At 42.2% G+C, this 23,443-nt stretch overlaps 1 protein-coding gene across 20 annotated transcripts in view; it reads right to left on the bottom strand.

Annotated features, from left to right (window-relative positions):
- CLASP1 (cytoplasmic linker associated protein 1) overlaps window positions 1-22,805 on the bottom strand; it is a 248,553-nt gene extending 225,748 nt beyond the window's left edge. For all 20 annotated transcript variants that reach the window (XR_016280884.1, XM_089520292.1, XM_089520276.1 and 17 more), the window contains exon 1: window positions 22,692-22,805. The gene's annotated coding sequence lies outside the window, so the exon portion shown is untranslated. The remainder of the gene's footprint in view (window positions 1-22,691) is intronic.
- Window positions 22,806-23,443: the final 638 nt, after the last annotated feature.

Here is a 23,443-nt window from a genome sequence, read left to right as displayed (position 1 = left end):
ATGAATATATAGCCAGTGAAGCAAATGAGAAGGACCCAAAGTTCAAGGACTGTAATCTCACACCAAACAGCCCAGGAGGCAGAGCTTGTCACAAAATTAGTTTATTGCTGCATGAGGTTTCTGACTCAAGACGCTTGGAATGCAGTAAGATACAGAGGACAGTCAAAGATGCACTACTCTAATGGAAGAACCTAAAACAGCTTTCCCACCCATCCTTCTCAGTAAGTTATTAGCTTAAAAGCATGTGTGGCACATCTGGTGTCTAATTTGCTTCCTTGGTCCTTTCCTCTCCTCTCACATCTCATGAAAGCTTTCTGGCTTCTCAGGCTATGTCTGTGAAGGTTCAAGTAGGTGTATGGTTGCCTTCAAGTCATTTCTGACTTATGGCAACCCTAAGGCTATCACAGGACTTCCAAAGGTCACCTAGTGGGTTTACATGCAGTAGGTGAGCATGTTCCAAACTTTCCCCCATTCAGTTCAGTCTGCAGGCAGGGAAGACTGGGCAACCACAACAACAGTCCTGTTTGTATCCTAAATAGGGTCAAGAGTGCTTTCCCCATGCAGGGATCAGCACTTTGGGAGGACATTTTCATCAGCCACAAACCTTTCAGCCCTTGAGGGCCATATGTGATATCAGGTAAGGAAGTGCAGAAGCTGCACAAGCATGCGTGCATGTGCATGGTTACACACATATGAACTCCTTTCCCAAGCACACACGTCTCTCAGTAGGTTCTGTCTCCAGCATGATCATTATCCACTCATTGCTCCTAAAGTGGGGTGACAGTGGTGGTTGGTGGTTCCTATGTCAGTTGGACAGCAAATCTACTCCATGTTTTTGTCTGAATTTCAAAACTCTCCAAAAATGTCAAACTTGTTTGGGAAATAGAGCTTGGCACCTTAGATAGCTCCTTTCAACATTCAGGCTGAAGCCCTGAGCAGATTAACAGCCCCCCTGACCTGGAAGCCATCAGACACCAGAACTGATCCATCACATGAGCTCATATAAATGTCAACACTGTACAATACCCTTTGTTTTGGGGTATTCCATTTCCAAATATGCAACTTGCCTTCTCATCATAAAAAGTATATTCTGTGGCATGACTGTGTGTACTCAGCAATCTTCATGCTAGTGGGGAGAATAATAAACTTTCTACTTTTTAATTGATTATTAAGGAGAATTTCCCACTCAGAGAGTTTGAAAGAGCTCAGTTCTTAAAACCATGTTGACATTTTAACAAAATATCAGAATGTCTATTCCACCCCACAAGAAAAATGCCCCATTTTAATCCCAATTGAGTGCTGCGGTTATTTTGGCAGATTAAACAATCGAGAAATAAGAACAGAACCTCAGGGGGACTCTAGAAATCTATTAGTATCTTGACTGCTGCTTTTACATTTTTAGCTTTCTTAGTAAGTCAGCAGTTCCAAAGAAAGCTTCTGCTATAGGCTTCATTTTGGGAGATAAGCTTGCTGAGACAGATCTATGGCTTTCTAAATACTGCATGAGGATGACTCTGCATAGTTAAACAAAGCTACTTTGTTGCTGTATTCTGTGCGCATTTTTACCTTCCTATGGCCCAGTACATACGGGCCTTTTAGGTGCCCTCGTCACATGCTAGGGGTTGGCTGAGGGCGGAGCGCCCACAAGCCCCGCAACCCTCGCACGTGATGACCCTGTATACCTGGGTGCCGCCATTGTTACGTAACTGCCGTGCAGCGTCCATACCCTTTACGAAAGTGGGTAAGATCTTCCTCCAGCCAGAGGTGCAAAGGAAAACTGTTTCTCAAATGCGGAGTCAGATCCTGAAAGGTTCACAGCCTTGATAGAGCCATATGCACTGGTGGAACTGCCAACAGTCCTTTGCCTGTATAATAATCCTAGATGGTATATACCATGCTAGCTGAGCTGCCAGATACCTAAACAACTGGACCAAAAGTTTGTAATGTGCACTGGCCCAAACTGATAGCCAGTGGAGTGATTTATGAAAGGAAGAGGCATGTGAGAGTATTTGAGGAGATTTAAGACAACCCGAACAGCACTCTTCTGGATTAAAACCAGAGCATGAAGGCAAATCTGCCAATAGGCTATTACAATAGTCCAGGCATGAAATAACCAAGGCCTGGACAAGCAAACGGGCAGTCTCAATGGTCAAAAACCTATAGATCCTATGTATGTTCAAAAGTTGGAAGTTACATGCCTTAGCAGTTGCACCAATAAAGGGGCATAGGGAGAAACAATCATCCAGCAGGACTCCATGGTTCCTGGTAACTGAAACGGGCCAATGTAAACACAGTGAAGGGCATGAAAATGGGGTTACCACACAGTCAGGCCGAAACATCAGGACCTTTTTTTTTTTTTGTCTTTTTGGCTGTCCACAGTATCCTCTGCGCTCTTCTCCTACAACACATATCAAATGAGCTGATCTTCTTTCTATTTGCTTTCTCCATTGTCCAGCTCTCACATCCATAAAGGGACAAGTAAAACCATTGTCTGCTTAATGCAGCCTTCCAAATGTGATACTTTCTCAATATTTAGAACTACCACTCTACTCATCCAATCTCATTAGCCATATTGGCTGGGGCTGACATGAGTTGAAAACCAAAACATCTAGCAGATACCAGCCTTGGGAAAGGAGGCTTAGCATTATGGCTAAATGAGGAATCCCAGTATTGAGGGGAAAATAGGAGATAAATGAATAGCATAAATAAATAATATTGCCCAGAAGTGCCACTGCAGCCTGAACTGTATTGGGAGTAGACTCACTGATTCAATGCGATTTATGGCAATGTTGACTCACTATCCAACAACTAATCCAATAGGTCTAAGCTATTTGGAATTGTCAGTATGATTCAGGCACTGAAATGAAAGAATTAGGCATACAGAGAAGAAAGCTTTTGGGAAATGGATCTTTTAGCCATCCGCCTCCTGAAGCAGACCTTCTCAACAGTGCTGCCTGATTAATGCTAATCTGCACTCAGACAAAAAAAAAAGATAACGGAAGCAGTAGAGACAGACACACACAGAAGTGCCATGAAATGAATACAGCCAACGGAGATGAACCAAGCGCTTCTGCCCAGCTGAGGAAGAAAGAGAAGGTAAACAAGGCCACTGCTTGCCCACCTGAGAAACCAGCTCTACTGGACTTAGCCTCTCCCCTTTGTTTTTTCCCTTATCAGGAACAGGAATTTTTTTTGTCCCCTACAGTAGTTCATCTTAATTCAATAAATGAGGCATGAGTACAATAGAGACCCAGTAATTCTTGCTTGGATGCTTGGACAGAAGTGCTGCAACTGGGTAAAAAACAAACAAACCACCCCACCTAACCTGTCTTAGATCAGAGGGTGGCTGCACTGTGGCCTTCCAGATGCTGTTGAACTGCAGCTCCCAGTATTCCTCACTACTGGTTATGCTGACAACATTCCTGGAAGTTGGACCAACCAAAGTGGAAGACTGCTTTAGATGTTTAGGCTTTACAGTATTCCAAATCTACTAATAGCAGCTTATATCAGCAACTCAGCCATGAGATTTAATCAAGCATTTGAAAAGTATTGGCTTTACCTGTCTCAAAGCAGCCTAGCCCAACATATGACCTATGGCTTTAATCTGTAACAGTCTGATCCCATAATACTGTTCTTGCAGCAACATGAAGAAAATGAGAGGTTGAAGAAAGATATGGCACTTTTCATCCTGATAATTTTACATGTGTACTTTTTATCATGCATCTTCTGCCTGTTTTGTTGTTGTTGTGTGCACCTTCAAGTATTTTCTGACTTATGGTAACCTTAAGGCAAACCCTATCATAGTGTGTGACTTGCTCACAGTCACGCAATGGGTTTCCATGGCCGAATAGGATTCAAACCCTGGTCTCCAAAGCCACAGTCCAATACTCAAACCACTGCACCATCATGGGTACAATTCTCAGACTTTCTCAATCAGCAGCTGAGGAATTGTAGCCCAAAAAGTAACTTTTTCAAGTTTTGCTCATTTAAATAACACATTAAATACCGATCAAGCAAAGTAAATGGAAATGTTCTTGGGTATCATATTCAATAATTAGCATCATATTCAGTATTTGAAAAGCAGAATAGTTTACAAGTATATTGGAAGTTATTTTCAAATCTGTATATGATATATAACTGAATCATAGAGTTTGAAGAAACCTAAGGGGCCACCAAGTAAACCCCCTGCCATGCAGGAAGACACCATCAAAGCCTTTATCCTTATCCTGTAAGGGCTATCAAAATTGTCTTTTCAACACTTAAATGGCTCATGATTTTCCATATTAAACCTTTGGGAGGGGACCCTATGAACACAAATACATCAGTGCCTTTTAATGTGATAAAACAGGCTGACTTATCACTACTCAGGCAACAAAAGGGATGCAAGATTTAAGCTTATTTAAAACGTTGAGCACCCACACTTAGGTTATCTTAAGTTTGTCCAAGGTTTAAGGTCTAAAACATAGGGTTTTTTGCTCCCAAAAAGGAGGAAAGAGAATTAGCAACTTTCTGTGTAATCCGCTCTACTGGGCAATCACTCCTTTGTAAACAGTTCATTTAAGAGGTTTAAAAAGATGACTTTGCAGGCTGTTTGCGTTAGCCTGGTAGACAGACAGTACTCCCACCAACCTAAGAGCACCAGGCAACCATGCCAGCCCTTAGATACCAGGGTGACAGATGAAATACAAGAACCTGACTGGAACACTGAACAAGGGAGGAAGGGGAGAAAAATGCTCCAGGCTACCATTCTTTACTGTTAAATGCATGGACAGACTTGAAAGGACTGAAATAGCTTCCTCTGAACAGGTGACTGTTCTGTCTATCTAGATCAGTGTTTCCTAGCTGATGTGGGGGATTGGCATCCTGCCTCCCTCAACTTGCCAGGGACTGGCACCATATTTGTGCCCACTGGCTACCACTGTTTCTTTCTTTCTTGGAAACCTGCCAGGGACTGGCACCGGTCGAGGGACCACCACTTCGGGGTAGCATGGATTGCATTTATGTAGAAGTACTGATCAATGCTCTGTGTGGTTTATCTCTAATCACACAAAGTACTGATAATTACTTCTACATAAACGCAATCTAGGATGAACCATAACAGTGTGCATATTATTGTTCTGTCTTGTTCATCGTTTTTCTCATTTTGTTTATGCTTCCTAACATTTTAAAAGGTATTATGTGGGATTTTGTGCCACTATTTTTGGTTCACTGTTTTTTCACAGTTCAAGCACTTTAATCCAAATTTTTTTACTCACTGGTCAAGCCCCATTTAGGTAGATGTCAGTTGGAATTATGCAGCTCTCCAGATACTATTAGACTAAAAGTCCCAACAGCCCAAGCCAGCACAGCTAATGATGAGAAACTGTGGGTTTTATAGTCCAAATACAGCTGTAGTGTCACCTTATTCCTCTTTCTAGAGTAGACTGATATGATGTATTTTGTGCCAAAAACCCTTTTCATAAAAATTTAATTTTAAAAAATACCTAGAATTTATGCAGATTTAACCTAATCTTATATCCATACACTAATCCTATACCTATTTAACCTAATCCTATACCCATATATTCAGTCATCCACCAATACACACATTAAGTTCAATATAGGATTGCAGCCATGATGTAAGTCTGACTGAACACAATGGGTCTTTGCTTCTTGACAGTCACAGAACTGGGCTATTAGAAATAATGAATTTTCCAAGTAACTGCACTTGGGACTGAGAACTTGTCATTCCATAATGAACAAACAGGCAGCTTGATAATATGTAAAAATTTAACTCTGCACAGCACTAGAGTTAAACAAGGCCTGCAGTTTTGTGGGATAAATATCAAAGCAGCAAACAAAGGCTCCAACACAGTGCTACTGCTGCAGTGTGTACATTTAGGAATATGTCATGAACAAATATATATATATATATATATATATATATATATATATATATATATATCCCTAGTTCTTTTCCCCCCTTAAACATTCTGAGCTACAGAGAGGTAATAGGCAGCTTGAAAGTCTTTCTCTTGCACTGTTATTTCTTAATCTTAACAAAGGCATCATTTTTAGCAACCCCTGCAATTTTTTGTTAGAACATACCAAAAGAAGTACTCATTTTGACAGCTCTACGCCATAGCCTTTCTAATTGTTGAAAAGCAGTGAGAAAATGGAAGATGTCAGGAAATTATTCAGTTGGAAAATGCTAGAAGTGTTCAAATATCATTATGCATACTAGGATGCCACCAAGACTAGCTCACGAACAGGGAAGGGGGTGCTTAGGTTCATACACTGCATCCCTTCATTGTTACTATCTTCTGATCTCAATGACAGAAGGAATAGGGGACAGTCAGACTTCATGATGTGAAGATCCTGTCTTGCCCTTGGTAAAACTGTGAGAAGAAGAGTAATGCTTCAAAGGGCCATAGGAATTACCTGGACAAATCACAAACCATGCACATTTATTCAGAAGTAAAACCCTGACCAAGGATTTTCTGCCACTCACTCTCACTCAACACGTGAAGAAGGCAGAACCTACCCTGTCTCCAACATTCACTTATTCTCTCACACACAAAAAGAAATGAATTAATACTCTCCAAGTTATACTGGAAAAACATGAAGGTGACTGAAACTAAATAAGTAACGTCTGAAATTCCAGTATGAGCCACAGGTGGATGTGCATAACACAGGAGCCTTCATAGTATCAAGGAGTTGGAAGAGACCGCACGGGCCATAAAGTCCAACTCCCTGCCATGCAGCAATACACAGTCAAAGGACTCCATCAATCTCCATTTCTCCATGGTAAATTGGTAATGGTGGTTGTAGGGCTTGCTGGTGGTTTCAACATCTGGGATACAGCAAATGCACTGTGGGTTCTATTCCACACTTTGGAAGACCTGTCCAAGGTGCTGAATCCTAAATAATTGGTTAAGCAACTTGGGGCACTCCTTTGACATCTAGAGCAGTGATTCCCAAACTCTGGTCCTCCAGATATTTGCGACTTCAGCTCCCAGTAGCCTCATTCATCTTGTGCAATGGTCTGGGATTCTGGGAGCTGAGGTCCAAAACACCTGGAAAGCCAGAGTTTGGGAATCACTGAACTAGGGCAAAGTACAGCTTGGCCTTAGGGCTGAACAGTATGGCCCCTGAAAGCCCCAAAAGCCATCAACCCCAGCCAAAAAAGCTTTTCTTAGAATTCAGGCTGTATTTGCCCTACTCCCAGCATGGTCCAAAAAACCCATAAAAACCAGTGGGTTTGCTCCCCCCAACCCTCCCACATGACCTAAAAACCTACTAGACTACCCAAAATTGGCTGAAAATTGGTCAACATTGAAACCAGAAGTAATGTTGCTCACGTCCTGCTTAAATTTTATCTTATTTTGAGCCAATCTGAGGGTGGGTTTCCAGCAGGTTTTAAAATATGTGGGGGGATTGGGGTGAGTGGGGCAAAAGAACTGTGTGTTTGCAACAGTGTTGATCCTTTGGGGCTGCATTGAGCAAAGTATCAGGGGGAATCAAATGGGGAGGGGATCTGAGACCTTTGGTGGATTGGTATGGCCTATCAGGGGGATGGAGTAGTAAAAAGTGCCCCTCTTTTTCAACAAGACCCTCTCAAAATAGCAACAAGCAGTCTTATTCTGTAATGCTTATGAGGGTGGAGTGGGGGTATTTTCTCATGTTTGCATGCATTTGGGGAGAGAACTGCCCCAAAACTGTACTTTCTGTGGGTGGGGTAGAGGAGAAAAAGAAGAAATGGAAGTTCTACACTATCATGAGATGCTTGAATAAAGAGCAACATTCATTTGTCATCATTATAAACCTCAGGCCTAAGAATACTTACAGAACAATAAACCTGTTTGCATTTAAAACAGTTTTGGCACCACAGACCCGTAGTGCAACTTTTAGAAGTAAGCTGCAATGAATTTAATGGGCCTTTGTTAGTGTTGTGTGCCTTCAATACATTTCCAACTTACGGCAACCCTATCATCATGTTTTCCCAACAAGCTACCCCAAATAAACAGGTATGGAACGTCAGTGTTCTTTTAGAGATCACCATGATCACTACACAGTCTTCCCTCAAAGGAAGGACAGTTCAGTTCCTCTATTTTCCATCCACCCTCCACTGACTTTCTTCCCATAATGATTCTGCTTCATCGTGAAATATGGCCCCATTACACACCTACCCTGATAAATCTAAATAGGACAACTAGGAGTGGAGGTATAACAGGAATTGCATTTGTGTTAATTCAGTGTAAAATAGTTACTGGGATGAGAAATCCCAGAAGGGACTGAAATACTGAAAACTATTATTAACAAGGCAGCTTCCTTCTGACTTCTGTAAGGTATACGCGAGGATGTTTTATATATACAGTATATATTCATGTATAAGTCTAGAAATTTTAGTCAAAAAAATCAACCACAGAAACCTGGGTCAACTGATTCACAGGTCAAAGTACTGTACCTTATAATTTTTTTCAAAAAAGGAATTTCCCCCTTTTTTCCCAAAAAAAAAATCCCCCCCCCAAAAAAAATGAACCATCCCCTTCTCTGAGAAGAGTGGCAAAAGATGAGAACTTAGTCCATCCCAGGAGAAGCTAAAAGAACCCTCTCAATTCTCTCAGCCACGGTGCTGCTTCTGGCTTTTTTGGATGCCTGACTGAGAAAATAGTGGCCGCAGCAGCTCTTAGGCACTTTCCCTCAAAGACTGTGCCAAGAGAGTAGACAGAGTTGGAGTTTCTTTTTGGTTCTCTCAGGATGAACTAATCTCTCGCTTGTCAGTACTCTACTCAGAGAAGGGGATGGTTCTTTTTTTGATAAGAATTAATATTGCACCCTAACTCTTGCCATTGTGTGTGTATTTTCTTAGCCTGTCCATGCACAGCCACCATTTACCATGGATGAGTATGTCTGGTGGAATTTTCTAAGTTCTTTGGCATCGTTTTCCTTTACTTCATCCTCTACACCCTTTGTTACACTGTCCTAAGTTTCACCGTCAACTTAGCCGCAGGTCATATCAAAATACATAATTTTGTCCCCAGAACCTGCCTTCGGCCTAAACATGACGTTGACTTATAGATGAGTATATACAGTAAGCCACAAACTCGCATCTTTCTTTGATGTTGTGTTACTGCTGCCAACATTTCATGTAAAAACTAGACATGATGTATTTTATTTGCAAACTAAACAGTAATAAATAAGGAGAAATTCTAATTACTCTCCCATTATGATCACCCTTTTTTTGTCTTTTTTGGAAAACTACCATGACCAAGATCAGATTATCAGAGACAACTGGAGCTAATACTCCAGAGCCCTTAAGTGACTAGTCGGCTCCTTACTGCTATAAGTACCAGGCTGTGTACATTAATGCTCTTCCTCCTTCCACAGTCATCTTGTATTCTGGAAAACACAACCTTGCCTTTTGAAACAACTAAGATTCTCAGAATCCTGTTTTGCTAGCTTCTTTGTTGACACTGTTACAATTTTACAACAACAGCAATTTACTGTGACAAAAACATGGCAAGATTTCATACGTCAACCCAGTTTACATGATCTATCTCAAAATTATATTTTGAACATACAAAAATTTCTCTCCCAGATTCAAGAAAAACAAATCAGGCAAATACCAGAGGTGCATATATACACAACTGCTACAGATTATGAACAAAGGCTACACAAAGCAGAAACAACTACCTTAAACTAATAGTCGTTTGTCTGTAACCACACCACATATTTGTCTTCTCATGAACCACAAAGATGTAGTGTCGCCAGGCCCCTGGCTGCACCGGCAGATAAGATGGATTGAGGGCCCATAACAGAGAGACGCAGACGGATGCTATGTGCTCTTTAATGTAACTTTCAACTGGTTCATGTGCCAACAGGAACTTAAACTGGTTGCTTCACCATCCTGATAACTAGCCCTCTGGTCCCGCTCCCGGGCTTCAGGCCCCTCCACTCTTCTCGCCCTTCCCTTCATCCCTCTCAGTGGGCCAACACCGGCCCCGTATGTCCCACAGCAAGCGGGGACCGGGGTTAATCACAGGCCTGGAAGGCCTCCTGGGATTCTTCCAGGGACAGGGGATGAACCCGAGTGGCAAAGAACCCTTCGGCTGGGTTTTCCCGGTCACTTCCCTGACCACTTCCCTCTCTTCATCCCTGTAGATATCCGTGGTTGGCTTCTGCTGTCCAAGCATCCCAAACCCAGGCCACTATCTCGCCCTCATACCCTGCGTCTCCCTCCACGCTCGGCGTCCACTTCCACTCCTCCTTTTCCCCTCCCAGAGTGCCCTCCTCCATCCCTTTTCTACGTTCCAGCAACCCGCCTCCCCAGTCTCCGCCCTGGCACCAGCTGTTGCTCCTTGAGCCACCACGGACCCATCTTCTCTGGCTTCACCAGGGTCCCCCAGCACGTCATCTTCAGAGGCAGGACCCCAACCCAACTCCTCCCCTTCATCCACCCTCTGACATGAAGCAAGAAGCCTCCGTTCAAATTTCGGGGGGGGGGGGGGTAGTTAAAAATTATATTATCACAAATCAGATTCATATCTAACATCTAACACTAGTTGGGAGAATGAAGTGATCACAAAATGACAGATGAGATACTTTGTATGCAGAGGTCCTGCTATCACTTCCTGGTTGTTATCTGCCTTCAGGTCATTTCTGACTTACGGAGACCCTAAGGCAAACCTATCATGGGATTTTCTTTGCAAGATTTGTTCAGCAGGGGGTTGCTTTTGTCTTCCTCTGAGGCTGAGAGACACTGACTTGCTCATCCACTGGGTTTCCATGGCTAAGCAGGAATTCAAAGTCTGGTCTCCAGATATAGTCCAGCACTCAAACCGTTACACCACACTGATTCTCTTCATCAATTTATAAGTGGTAAGAAAGATTCCTGACCTAGAGAGCTACAGCCAGTCAGAGCACACAATAAAGGGAAAGATCCAACTGCATATAAAGCAGTTTGCCTATATTAATTAATATCACCAACCCTTCACTTTCCATCACAAAGGCAGGGGAGAGAAGGAAAAAACACATGAGATAACAAACCCCTGACAGGCTAGCAAAGCCCTGAGACCCTAAGCATCTTTAAGACTAAAGCCTGCTTAACTTGTATGCTTTGGTCAAAAAACAGTCAAGAAAAGGCTGCTAAGCAAAAAAAGGTACATCTAATAGTGAAGAATCTCTGCCCCACACCTTGAAAGACTAGTGTCAGATCAACAAGTCACTTTCTTGAAAAATGAATACTGCACTCAGTCCAAGAAAGGATCTTTCACACCTACTCCTCCAAAAGTATACAGTGCCCAAATGGTCACATTCCTCTGGTGGAATTTCATTCTTGCTGGATATGGCTGGTCTTTCACTCCTCCGAGATAAACTCTTCAGTCCCTGCACATGCTATCTGACTCCCCAAAACAAAACCTGCCGTATTTGGGGATGAGGTTTTTCTGGCCTTCTAGATTCCTCTGGCTCTTCTATGTGCATCAAAATCACAGACTGCAGCACATAAGAGAAAAGTAAGAGAAGAGTTCCTTGCAAGGACAGACATTATTCCATTTTTCTCATTCACCACATTGTTTTAAGGATTCCACCAGCTGAGGCCAAAGGATGGATGCCTCCAAGAGATCTTGTATGTGCATGTGTATCTCACATGTATTCATCCAACCGCTTCACTGCTGTGTTATTAGGCTGCCTTAAGAATTCTCCTCAGCTGTTCTCTCTCTACTGCAATATGGAAGACAGAACTGCCTTAACTTACAAGGTTGCTGTAATGGTTATATTTTTATTTATTTTTCTCTGTGATACTCACTCTCTCTCTCTCTCTCTCTCTCTCTATATATATATATATATATATATATATATATATATATATATAATTTATTTTACTCTATATCCTTGTTGTTAACTTTCAAGGTTGCTATAATGGTTTTATATTTTTATTTATTGTACTCTATACCTTTCTCCCAACATGGAGCACAAGGCAGATCACAACATGGATTTTTAAAATCACAGCTAAAAAAATATTATAATAAAAAAGGTTTAAAAACAATTCCATACACTATTCTATGAAAAACAGCAAGGATGTAATTTTAAATGTGTTTGAAATGTAGCTGTGCGAGTCAAAATACAGTACACACATCCATTTATACAGTTTTTACTGAATATGATGGTCCATGCATCAGCCCTGACCCACAAGCCATTGGCTGCTGGTATATGTTAAGTTTCCAGGAAAGGAGGAACTGAAACCAATAGCACAAATTTAGTTCCAGTGGCTGGCACATAGGAAATAATTGTCAGACCCTTATATCAAATAGCCTGAGAGGCACCACATTAAAAGACACATCTTCAGCAATCACTTAACTCAAAATAATGAAATACATTTGCTTGCTGGCAGAAGGGAGACAGCCTAGCCCCCTGTGAAAGAGTTTTCTGCAGCATGGGAGCAACCCCCCAGGAAGGCTCTCTCTCATATCCTTATCACATGTGTATGTGATAGTGATGAGATCAAGAAAAAGCCCTTCCCTAAATTCTTAAAAACTCCAGCAGCATAACACAAGAAGATGCAAACCTTCAGATAGTCTGGACCTAAGTTGTAAAGGGATTTATAGATTATAACTTGCACTTAAAATTAGGTCATGGAGGTAAAGCATTTTGATCACTTAAAAGTGCTATCCTGACATTATTATAGATTTTTATTATTATTATTATTATTATTATTATTATTATTATTATTATATTTTACTTTTAAGTATAATTCAAGTCCATAGCTGTTTTCTATCAATTATCAAAAATTATCTTATAATCCCTTCCAGACATTGAAAAAAAAAGAGAACATGGAGGAGTCCAAGTCAGCACACCTTCATAGTCAGGTATCTGAGAGGATATTCTCTTAAAAGGTGTTCACACAGACAGATGCAGGCCAAGTCTACATAAAAGGAGAAAAACCATTTCCCCTCAAACCTGGGCTGATCAGGACACATGATGCAGGACCCAATCAGCACCAAACTCAAGAGTAAAAACATCTTAATGAAGATTTTTAAAATACACAGTTTGCTACAGAGGTTCCAAGAAACTCCAGTGTTTCCTGCATGTTTCCCATTGATTTAGCGCTGAATTTTGAGGGAGAGGAAACAGATCACCTGGCAGGCAACGCCATTTTAAGTCAGTTCCTGCCACCGCTGTGTTTCCCACAGACAGATCACTGCCAGCCATTATTTACCTTCCCCATATAGAATGATGTTAAAATAATGATTTTTAATGCTTGTGAGGCACCCATAGCCTTATTGTAACCTCAAAGCACACCACCAGGAGCAGTGCAGAGGTGGAAAAACCATTGTTCCAGGTGATTTTTCCCTCTTCTGCAATGCTCCTAGCAGCACACTTCGAGGTTACAGCAAGGCACTAGACACATCACAAGCAGGAAAAATCTCATTTTTAATGTCATTCCAGGCAGGGACCGTAAATGGCACTTGGCAGCAATCTGTCCTGGAGCTGCAAGAAAGGTAGTAGCCAAGGAAGCAGACAGCAGAACACAGCAATAAGATCCACAATGTAGACAAGTGCTGCAGATAAAACAGGTTCAAGGTGGCTTGGGCGGGGGGGGGGGGGGTGCGGGGAAGAAAAGATGGGGTGTCCATCCAAACTTTTCCACTTAGTGTAGACTTGACCTCATATTCATGGAGAGTTCTAGTACTAAAGAAGGGATGGTGTCAAATTAGGAGCGGTGGTGTGCAAGAGTAGCCAAAACACCATTCCCCCTCATCTATGACTAACATGGTCAACTTTTTCTTTCTTTCTTCTGTATGATTTTTAATACTTTTATTATTATTATTATTATTATTATTATTATTAACCTTTATTTATGAAGCGCTGTAAATTTACACAGCGCTGTACATGCAATCTTTTTAGTTAGACGGTTCCCTGCCCTCGGGCTTAATCTAAAAAGACATGACACAGAAGGAGAAGGGAGTGGTGGAGGGAAAGGGTAAGAGGTCCAGCAGTTCCTCTCTACCTCCAAGGCCTGGACCAAGGCAGATGGACTGGAGGGAGGGCTTGGCTTCATAATGGATGGTTAATCATTTTCCAGGGAAAATACATACTCTCAAGTAGGATAATGCATACACAGTTCATAGCAATACAGGAAATGGTTTGATAAACAGGCACCAAAAGAACATCAAATAGCAAGCGACAATTATGCAATGCCTGGGAAGGCTTCTCTGAACAGGATGGTTTTCAACTCCATTTTGAAGCTGGTTAAAGAAGTGATGGCTCTTGTTTGTGGGGGAAGAAGGTTCCAGGAGTGAGGGGCAGCAAGTGAAAAGGGGCGAATCCGGGATGGGGCAGAGGCAATCCTGGGCTGGGACAGCAGACTTTGACTACCAGAACGGAGGGCCCTGGTGGGAAGGTGAGGAGAAAGAAGGTCTGATAAGTAAGGAGGGGCCAGTCCATGGAGGGCTTTAAATGTCGACAGCAGGAGCTTATACTGAATGAGGAAAGGGAGGGGGAGCCAGTGAAGGGATGCCAACACAGGAGAGATGTAGTCAGAGCAGTGGGCAGATGTGATAATGCGTGCAGCTGAATGCTGGACAGAGATTAAAGGACGGAGGTGAGAAAGAGGAAGCCCAGCCAGGAGGACATTACAGTAATCAAGTCGTGAGACCACTAGGGCATGGACCAGGATCTTGGCAGTAGAGGCGGAGAGATATGGTCGGATTTTGGCAATATTGTATAAAGAGAATCTACAAGCCTTGGCTGTGGTCTGGATCTGAGGGATACACGACAGAGAAGAGTCAAAGATAAAACCAAGACTGCGGGCTTGCTGGACTGGTTGAACAGAAATGTTGTCCAGAGACAGAAAAGGAGAGTTGAAGGGTGGGCTTAGGACGAAAGACAAGAAGCTCTGTCTTGGACATGTTGAGCATCAAACGCCGATGGCGCATCCACTGCGAGACAGCTGTGAGGCAAGACGAAACTTGCTGTTCAAGCCTTGGAGAAAGGTCAGGGGCGGAAAGATACAGCTGGGTGTCATCGGCATACAGATGGTAGGAAAAGCCAAGAGAGCTTATGAGTTTTCCTAAGGACAGTGTGTAGAGAGAAAACAGAAGGGGACCCAGAACAGAGCCCTAGGGAACTCCAACAGATAAGGGGACAGGAGAAGAAGTCTGGCCCCCTGCAACTACTGCAAAAGATCTGCCAGACAAGTAAGATCTAAACCAGTCGAGAACAGAGTCTGAGAACCCAAGGTCAGAAAGTATATCAACTAGAAGACAGTGATCAACAGTGTCAAAGGCAGCAGACAAGTCAAGAAGGATGAGTACAGAGTAAAGGCCATTAACCTTGGCCTGTAAAAGGTTATTCGAAATCTTAGTGAGAGCTGTCTCTGTAGAATGCCTTGGGCGGAAACCAGACTGAAAGGGATCGAGGATGGAGTTGGCTTCAAGAAACTCAAGACAGCATGAATAAACAACCCGTTCCAAAACCTTAGAAAGAAAGGGATCTTTTGCCTGATGAAGAAGCCAGTGGAGTTTCAAAAGTTTGCAACATGTATATTGTGCATTTTGGCTGGTCCCATAAAGGTATCACTGTCTTTTGGATTTAGGATGATACACTACAGTACTTTGCTATATGGCCAAGATGGCTCCCCATGGAAATCCTTTCCCCTGTTCACTTCACGGGTTCCCTCTCTCTCTCTCTCTGTCTTTCACATATACACAAGATGTTAGAAAACAACTTTACTTTCTAGACTAAAGGTAGGTAATTCTCAATATTCTTCATTGGGAGGTACACTGCCTAGGCCTGCTGGGAGCTGCAGTTCAACAACGTTTGGACAGCTGAACGATTCCCAGCCCTGTGCTAGATTCCAGTGAGAGCCAAGACGACATGAGCCAGGCATCCTTTGTTGACACAGACATGTCAGACATCAGCTCAGATTTTAAAACTCTGTAAAAGGTTGAGACAAGCAATTCAGCTCATTTAGGAACACCCTCTGCCGCCGTCCCTCAGGGTGTATATGCGTGTCATATACTCAAGACTCAAAACTTATTTTAACCTTGCTTCGCACAAACATGTTCCTGTCTCCTCACATTTGGAAGTACAGCTGCCATCAAAACTGCTGAAGGATGAAGACAATGCTGCGAAATGGAATCATGGTTTAAACAACCCCCCCAAAAAATACTAGCACCAAGTTCTATACCATCTAATTACCTCTGGCTCTTTAGGTCACTGTCACAACTGCTGAATGTTTCAATTTCCATGTGTCCACACCTACAGGAACTGCTTTGTTTTTGTTTCCATTTGATAACTGTTCTATAGGTGGACTGATTTTCAGCAAAAGGGTGACTAGCAATATAAATGGGGGTGGGGAAGAGAAATGAAATTTTCCATCAGTCCCTACATTTCCAGCACTGCAGAGTAACAAGCTGAAAACTTTTCACACCTAGAACTTTTATTTCTGCTTTGTTCATATTTCCTTGATAATTTTGCCTTCCCCTTTTCTTTGGATACCTAAATTCTGTTTCTAAATATTCAACTGAAGTTGTACGCTTCTGTGATGCTAAAAATTTGGAGGTTGAAGAAAAATTTCATGGGGGCAGAATTCTTATTTAGGGAGGGCAATGCTTTCACTCCCCCATCCCCAATAGCTACAGCCCTGGGGAACACAATGCATCCTAATACCAATCCAAATTCTATCTACTTACTTTTGGATGGCAGCAGAAATCATGCAGAGCTGTACAGTATGCATTAAACACATCTCTTAATGGTAAACAGCATTAACTAATAGACCCAAGATCTTTATTTTCTGCAGACCGCAGTTCAAAGTGCAAATAAATAGCTTTATCAAGCTTTATGCTATTTTTTATTTTATTTTTTTATTACTGTTCTTGTTGTTGATAATACAGTCCATTATGATGTACTCGGCAATTTACAAAAAACAAGTATGACTGATCCCTTTCCCCAAGGCGTTTACACCCTAAAAAATGAGGCAAGGAAACAAAAGAGAAAGGATGGCAGAAACTGGTAAGTGGATGAAGTGCATAAACAGTGGGTGGGTCCTTAGTAATCACTGGAGTTTGGTTCCAGGACACCCCATGGATACCCAAATCCATAGATGTTTAAATTCCATTAAATACAATGGCATAGTGAAATAGTGTTCCTTATATAAAATGTCAAAATCAAGGTTTGCTTATTGGAATTTATATATGTATTTGAATGTTTTCAAGCCTTGGATGGCTAAATCTGTGGATGTGGACAGCCAACTGTACTTTTGTGTTAGCTACAGTAAGGAAAAGGGCAAAAGAAATGATCCTCAGACAGCTGAGTTTTGAAAAGGGATGGAAGAAGACTGCATGAAGATGTTCTCAGAAGCAGTTTTGGACACAAGAAACAGTGGGTGGAATGATTTCAAGGAGCAGGAGATCCCTACGCAGCTGAAAGTGCTAGGGCCAACAGGATATTGTCCACCAAGATTGGTCTCTTTTTCTTTATTCAAAATAGTAATACTTTGTTCTTTAAAAAAAAAATAACCTCTTCCCACCATTTAGGAATCAAATATTAACTAAAACTAACCAAATGTATCTGAGGATGTAGAATGAAGTCTACGAAAGCTCATGCTATCAATTTCTTACTTTCAGTTAGTCTCAAAGGTGCTACAAGATCTCTCAACATACTGATTCTGCAGACCAACCGTTTACTTGGGAACTAGTTCCCATATAATGGTAAGTAACCAAAGAAGGGTCTTTGTTAAACTGATCTTTCCAAACTGAAGACCACACTCTTAAACTCATTTCCTGAGAAGCATATTCTCTTTGTATCAATGGAGTTTGTTCCCAAGTATGTGGAAGTGGCATTCAACCAACCATGACATTCTGCTGACAGAAATACTTCTGTCAGCAGAATTGGGAAGTGAAGGTTCTCCTCCCCCAAATCTGCTCTGGATGGCTAAAAACACACCAGGGTAGATATTTCAGCAATATATGGAGAGCTGACATGGGGGCAGGGGATGTACCATTACACTAATGTAGTAATTCCCAGACTTTAGTCATCCATTTGTTCTGGACTTCAGCTCTGAGAAGCCCCAGTCATCTTGGCCAACAGTCAACAGGACATAAGGGAGCTGAAGTTCAAAACAAATGGAAGACCAAAGGTTGGGAACCACTGGACTAAAGGCACATTCTCTCTCCTCCCCAACCACAGCCTTCCACTTCACCCAGAGATCTGCTCCAGAGGGTTTCCTAGCTCTACAAAACACACATTAAGGGTATGATGGGCCAGGTGGATAATCTTACTCATTTCCCATTCCACTGACATAAAGTTTGCAAGTAGCTAAGTACATATAACTTTATTGTTGTGTGCCTTCCAGTCATTTCTGATTTATAGCAATCCTAAGGCAAACCCATCACACATTTGTTGGGTTTGGTTTTTTTGCAAGATTTGTTCAGAGCAGGTTTGCCTTGGCCTTCTTCTGAAGCTTAGAGAGTGTGATTTTCCCAAAGTGGGTTTCCATGGCTCAGCAGGGATTTGAACCCTGGTGTCCAGATTCACAGTTCAATGTTCAACGCACTTCACAATGTGGCTTTCTACAGATAAGTAGGTACTAGTTTGATGTTGGTGTTGCGGTGTGCCTCCAGGTTATTTTTGACTTATGGTGACCCTAAGACCCTAAGATCATAGGGTCTTCTTAGCAAGTTTTTTTCAGAGGGGGTTTGCCATTGCCATCCTCTGAAGCTGAGAAAGTGTGACCTGCCCAAGGTCACCCAGTAGGTTTTTATGCCTGAGCAGGGAATTGAACTCCAGAGTTGTAGTCCAGCGCTCAAACCACTACACCACGTTGGTTCTAGTTACTAGTTACATATAATTAATTGCTTTTCCCAATAACTAAGATATAACTGTATTATATTACAACTGTAGGTTAACAAGGGATAACGTCCCTATTACAATGTAACTGGTTTTTTAAATGATCTCTGTCATTAAAGTAGTGTCATTGAATGATGGAGGAGGAGAATCATCTGGATCAAATGTTGGCTCAGGCTGTAGCTTTTGTCTTGTGCTCAGTGATGGATGTTATGTTGAGGCAATGATAAAGTGAACATGTTGGCAACTCTAGCCTTTACCTACTCAACAGCCCTCTTCTTTTTCTATCTGACCGTTAACACCCGCTTTCATAATGAAGTGAAAATTCAGGGACAAAACTGAAGATAGGTGACTGTAAAAGAACATGCCACTGAAGCTACAGAGAGAAGAACCAACACATAACTACAGTATTTAATGCCATAACAAGAGATTGGGCAGGGAGGGGACAGAAATCTGTGCCCAGAAATCTGGAGATGATAGTAAAAAAAAACTGGAATGAGTCCATAGGCTCAATGTTGTGTATCTCAAATTTATAGGATAGTTCCAGAAGATCCATTTCAAAGACAGCAATATGCTATCCAGTACACACTTTGTTATTGAGCCTTCAAAACATTTCCATCTTACGGTGACCCTAAGGCATGAGGTTTTCTTGGCAAGTTTTTTCAGAGGGCTTTGCCATTGCCCTTCTCTGAAGCTGAATGTGACTCATCCAAGGTCACCCAGTGGATTTACATGGCCGAGCTGAGATTCGAACCCTAGTCTCCCGAGGCACAGTCCAATGCTCAAACCACTATACCAGGCTGGCTCACAGTCCACACTTACTAGGTAGTTATATTTCCTCAAAACAAGCCAACCTTGTGGAGTGTAAATCATGGGCTGATCCAGGCTCATACTTAAATTATAGCCCACTGAAATCAGTGGAAGTGAAATTAGTTAAGACTAACAAGTCCTGATTTCAACTGAACTATTCTATATGTACCGTAGTTAAGTCTCGATCTACATAAACACTCCCCACACACTCATCTGTTATTTTTTAAACATACGCACTGGAGTTAGCCATCTGCAAAGGAGAAAGATGAACATAACTATCCTAAGATCTAATTTTTTAAAAAAAGATTTCTTGCAGTCATAGATCAATAAATATCGATCCAAGGGAACTAAGGCAACAAATTGAAGTTAATTTTTAAAGTATTTTACAAAATGTCCAAGGAGAAATTACGCCTCATTTGTATTGGAGACAGAATTTAGCACACACCCCCAGTAATATAGCAGGTGCTAACCCTTCGGGTGTGCAGTAGACCTTCCTTGAACAGTACTTAAGAAAAAGGCAGAATCTGTCTCTTTGCATCCAATAAACATGGGGAGGGGGACAACTAGGCCTGTTGACTCTATTGCTCTGGATCCCTATAAACATTTCTTAACCAGAATCTCAATAACAAACAGCAGCACACTGAAAGCAAGCAAGCATATATTGCTCATATATTTGAGAAGTGTCAGAACATATACCAATGATTTATGAGATTACTTAAGAGTAATGGGAAAAGAGATTTAAAACAAGGAGATCTGTTTCCTCACTAGTGTTTATTATTTTTTAATGATACATTGGAGAAGTACTCATCCTCTTCATTTTTTTTAAAAAAAGGCCAAAACCACTCTAATTAAAAATAATAATAATTGTAAGCCGCTCTGAGAGCCTTTAGGGCTGGATAAAAATACCATGAATAAATAATAAATAAATAAAACATGAGCAAAGTGGCATGATTGGGAGGGTATGTCTCTCCTTCCGAATGGTGTCAAAGTGCATGGCAGATGTCCAAAATACTCCTGCTATAATACTTGTAAACAGCCAGTGTGGCGTAGTGGTTTCAGTGTTGGATAATGACTCTGGTGACCAGGGTTCGAATCCCGTTTCGACCATGTATCTTAGTTACTGGGAAAAGGAATTAATTATTAGTAACTGGAGTGGTGTAGTGGTTTGAGCATTGGACTACAACTCTGGAGTTTGATTTTCCACCCGGGCATAAAAACCCACTGGGTGACTTTGGGCAAATCACACTCTCTCAGCTCCAGAGGATGGCAGTGGCAAACCCCCTCTGAAGAAACCTGCCAATTAAAACCCCGTGATAGGATAGCATTAGGGTTGCCAAATGTCAGAAACAACTTGAAGGCACACAACAACAACAGCACTTTCACAGAGCACCCACTACTGTTGTTGACCTAGTGGAGGAGGTTACATTTCTGAGATATTTTAGTTCAAAGATGGTTGAAAGAAAGAAAGATAGATAGATTCAGGGTGACAACAACTATCAAAGATTGTATATCATACTGCTATTGAGAAAATGTACATCAAGCTATGGATTCAAAAGGTTACAACTCAGCAAACAAAAATTCTCCTTTCAGAAAATGACAATTCTGCTTTCTTTCATTTACATAGGAACTGACCAGTTGCTGCATAAATTGTTCATTTGGAAAGATAGTGAAAGTCATTTCTCATTGACACAAATTAATCCCACGTTCCTTAGAAATTCAACTTTTTACAAATTGTTTACACCCAGCACCTTGCTATCTTTAGGATCACTGGTCATTAAAAAGGCTGAGGTTTTCAGACCAGCACTGAAAAAATCAGCAATGTCTTCAGTAGATGTAGAGCTCATAACATCAGCATCATTTTGTAAGTGGATCTGTACTATTTCATTCATCCACATAGTCAGATGTAAACAAAGATCACTTACGGAAGCTGCTGCATCAGTATACCAAAAGATACTGTCAAAATTTGCCAAAGAAGCAATGACTAAAATCCCTGAAAACCTGATTTAGGGGGGAATAAAATCTAAGATGAAGACTGAAAGGGAAACTATATCCTTTGTATATGGCTGCACAGTCAAGCCTTAATCTCAGGCTTAAGCACAATGGGGAGAGGTGGAGTTAAAACAAAAGCTGCATTGCCCTGGTCTCCCCCCCCCTCCTCCTCCTCCTCCTCCCTCAAATTAGATCCAAAGACACACAAAATAACAATAATAATAGCAATAAAAATAAAATAAGAGGATCCTCCATTGATCACCCAACCCACTTTCTCCCAGCCTGCATATGGGCGCCTTGGGAGGATTTGCTTTGTTCTCTTCTAAATCTTCTCAAGGAGAGGATGGGAAATCTGGCAGATCACTGTCTTAAGGAGCTCCATTCCTCCCCCCATTTGCTCACCCAATTCAAGGGTGACCAGAGGAGGGGGTCCTCCTTTTCCAGGACAAGTCCTCCATTCTATCTTTTCTATCTCAGAGGAGGCATTCCAAAATGTCCTCCCATTTTGTGCATGACTGAAAAGCATGGGTTTTCCCCCCTCTTTTTTCTTTCTGGGGGTGTGTTTTGAGCTTTTACTGTGTCCTGTCCTCCATCCTTTTCTTTACCCCCTTTAAGGTCCTCCATTCTTTTCTTCTTTTTTATCCCCTTTAAGGTCCTCCGTTTTTTAATGTTTGTTTATTTTTGCAGTGCCTTGTCCTCTCCTTTGCAGGCAGGAAAGGTCTGGCACCCTGCACCCACCCCATCCATAGCACAGAACAGGAGGAGGAGGAGGAGAATTCAAGCCTTTTGGAAGCAGAGTTCCTAAGAACAAGGCTGGTCCCACCCTCCCCAGACTCCTCAAAGGGATCCCTTTGCCCATCAGAGCCTGCCTCCCTCCACCCCCCACAGCCTTGCAGCCTCCTGGTGGCTCCAGACAATGCTCCCTAATCCCATGCATCCTCCCTGCTTCCCTCTGCCCCACCATCCTTGCAAAAAACTCCATGCAACATGCATGCAACCTGGCACTCCAAGGAAGGCTGGTGGCTGGTTTGATCAATCAATAAATAATCAGCCTATCAATTTACCTGGTGGCAGGGGTGGTGGCAATACTAGGGCCACTAGTGGAAGAGGCATTCAGAGGAGCAAGAGCCACTGCCTCCAGCCCCTGCTGCTGCAATGCATGGCTGATGCTCTCTGAGAAAAGCTGCAGCCTGGGCTGGGTAAGAATGGGGAGCCTCTCGCGCATGCGCACTTGAAGCTCCCTGGGAAGACTATGGCAGGGAGAGAGGGGGGAAGAGACCGGTGTCGCGCATGCGCGGCAGGCACAACTAAGGAGCATGCGCCTCGTGTTTCCGAGGCATTCAGGAACCGCCACGCATGCGCCCTCTAGACTTTCTCTTGGCCACCCGTCAATCATAGAGGTCTAAGGAAGGCTAGCCGCGCCATCTCTATGGTGACGAGGATCAAGATAGATGGGCCTCTCTAAAGCGTTGTCTGGAGCGATGAGATCAGCGTATATAATGCGCATGCGCCCACCGGTCGTAGTCTAGTGATGACGTATGCGCTTATCGACGGTTGCTGCATTCCTCTATTAATATTCATGAGATGAGGGGCGGGGCGGCCCTTGGAGGGAGGCTAAGTTAGGGCTGCGTCCAGCTTGGCAACGCTTTCAACTGCCATGGCTCAGTGCTGTGGAATTCTGGGAATTGTAGTTTTGCGTGAGGCATTTAGCCTTCTCTGTCAGAGAGAGCTCTTGTGCCACAACAAATAAATTTAAAATAAATAAATAATACATATTATTATTATTATGAAGGAAGAAATTCCACCACCTTGAGCC

The sequence above is a fragment of the Sceloporus occidentalis genome, unplaced genomic scaffold, assembly GCF_023333645.1.
Source record: "Sceloporus occidentalis isolate IW3139 unplaced genomic scaffold, rSceOcc1.0.p SCAF_4, whole genome shotgun sequence".
Lineage (NCBI taxonomy): Eukaryota > Metazoa > Chordata > Lepidosauria > Squamata > Phrynosomatidae > Sceloporus > Sceloporus occidentalis.
The sequence above is the reverse complement of the archived record's forward strand: the minus strand, read 5'-3'. Positions and strand labels throughout refer to the sequence as shown.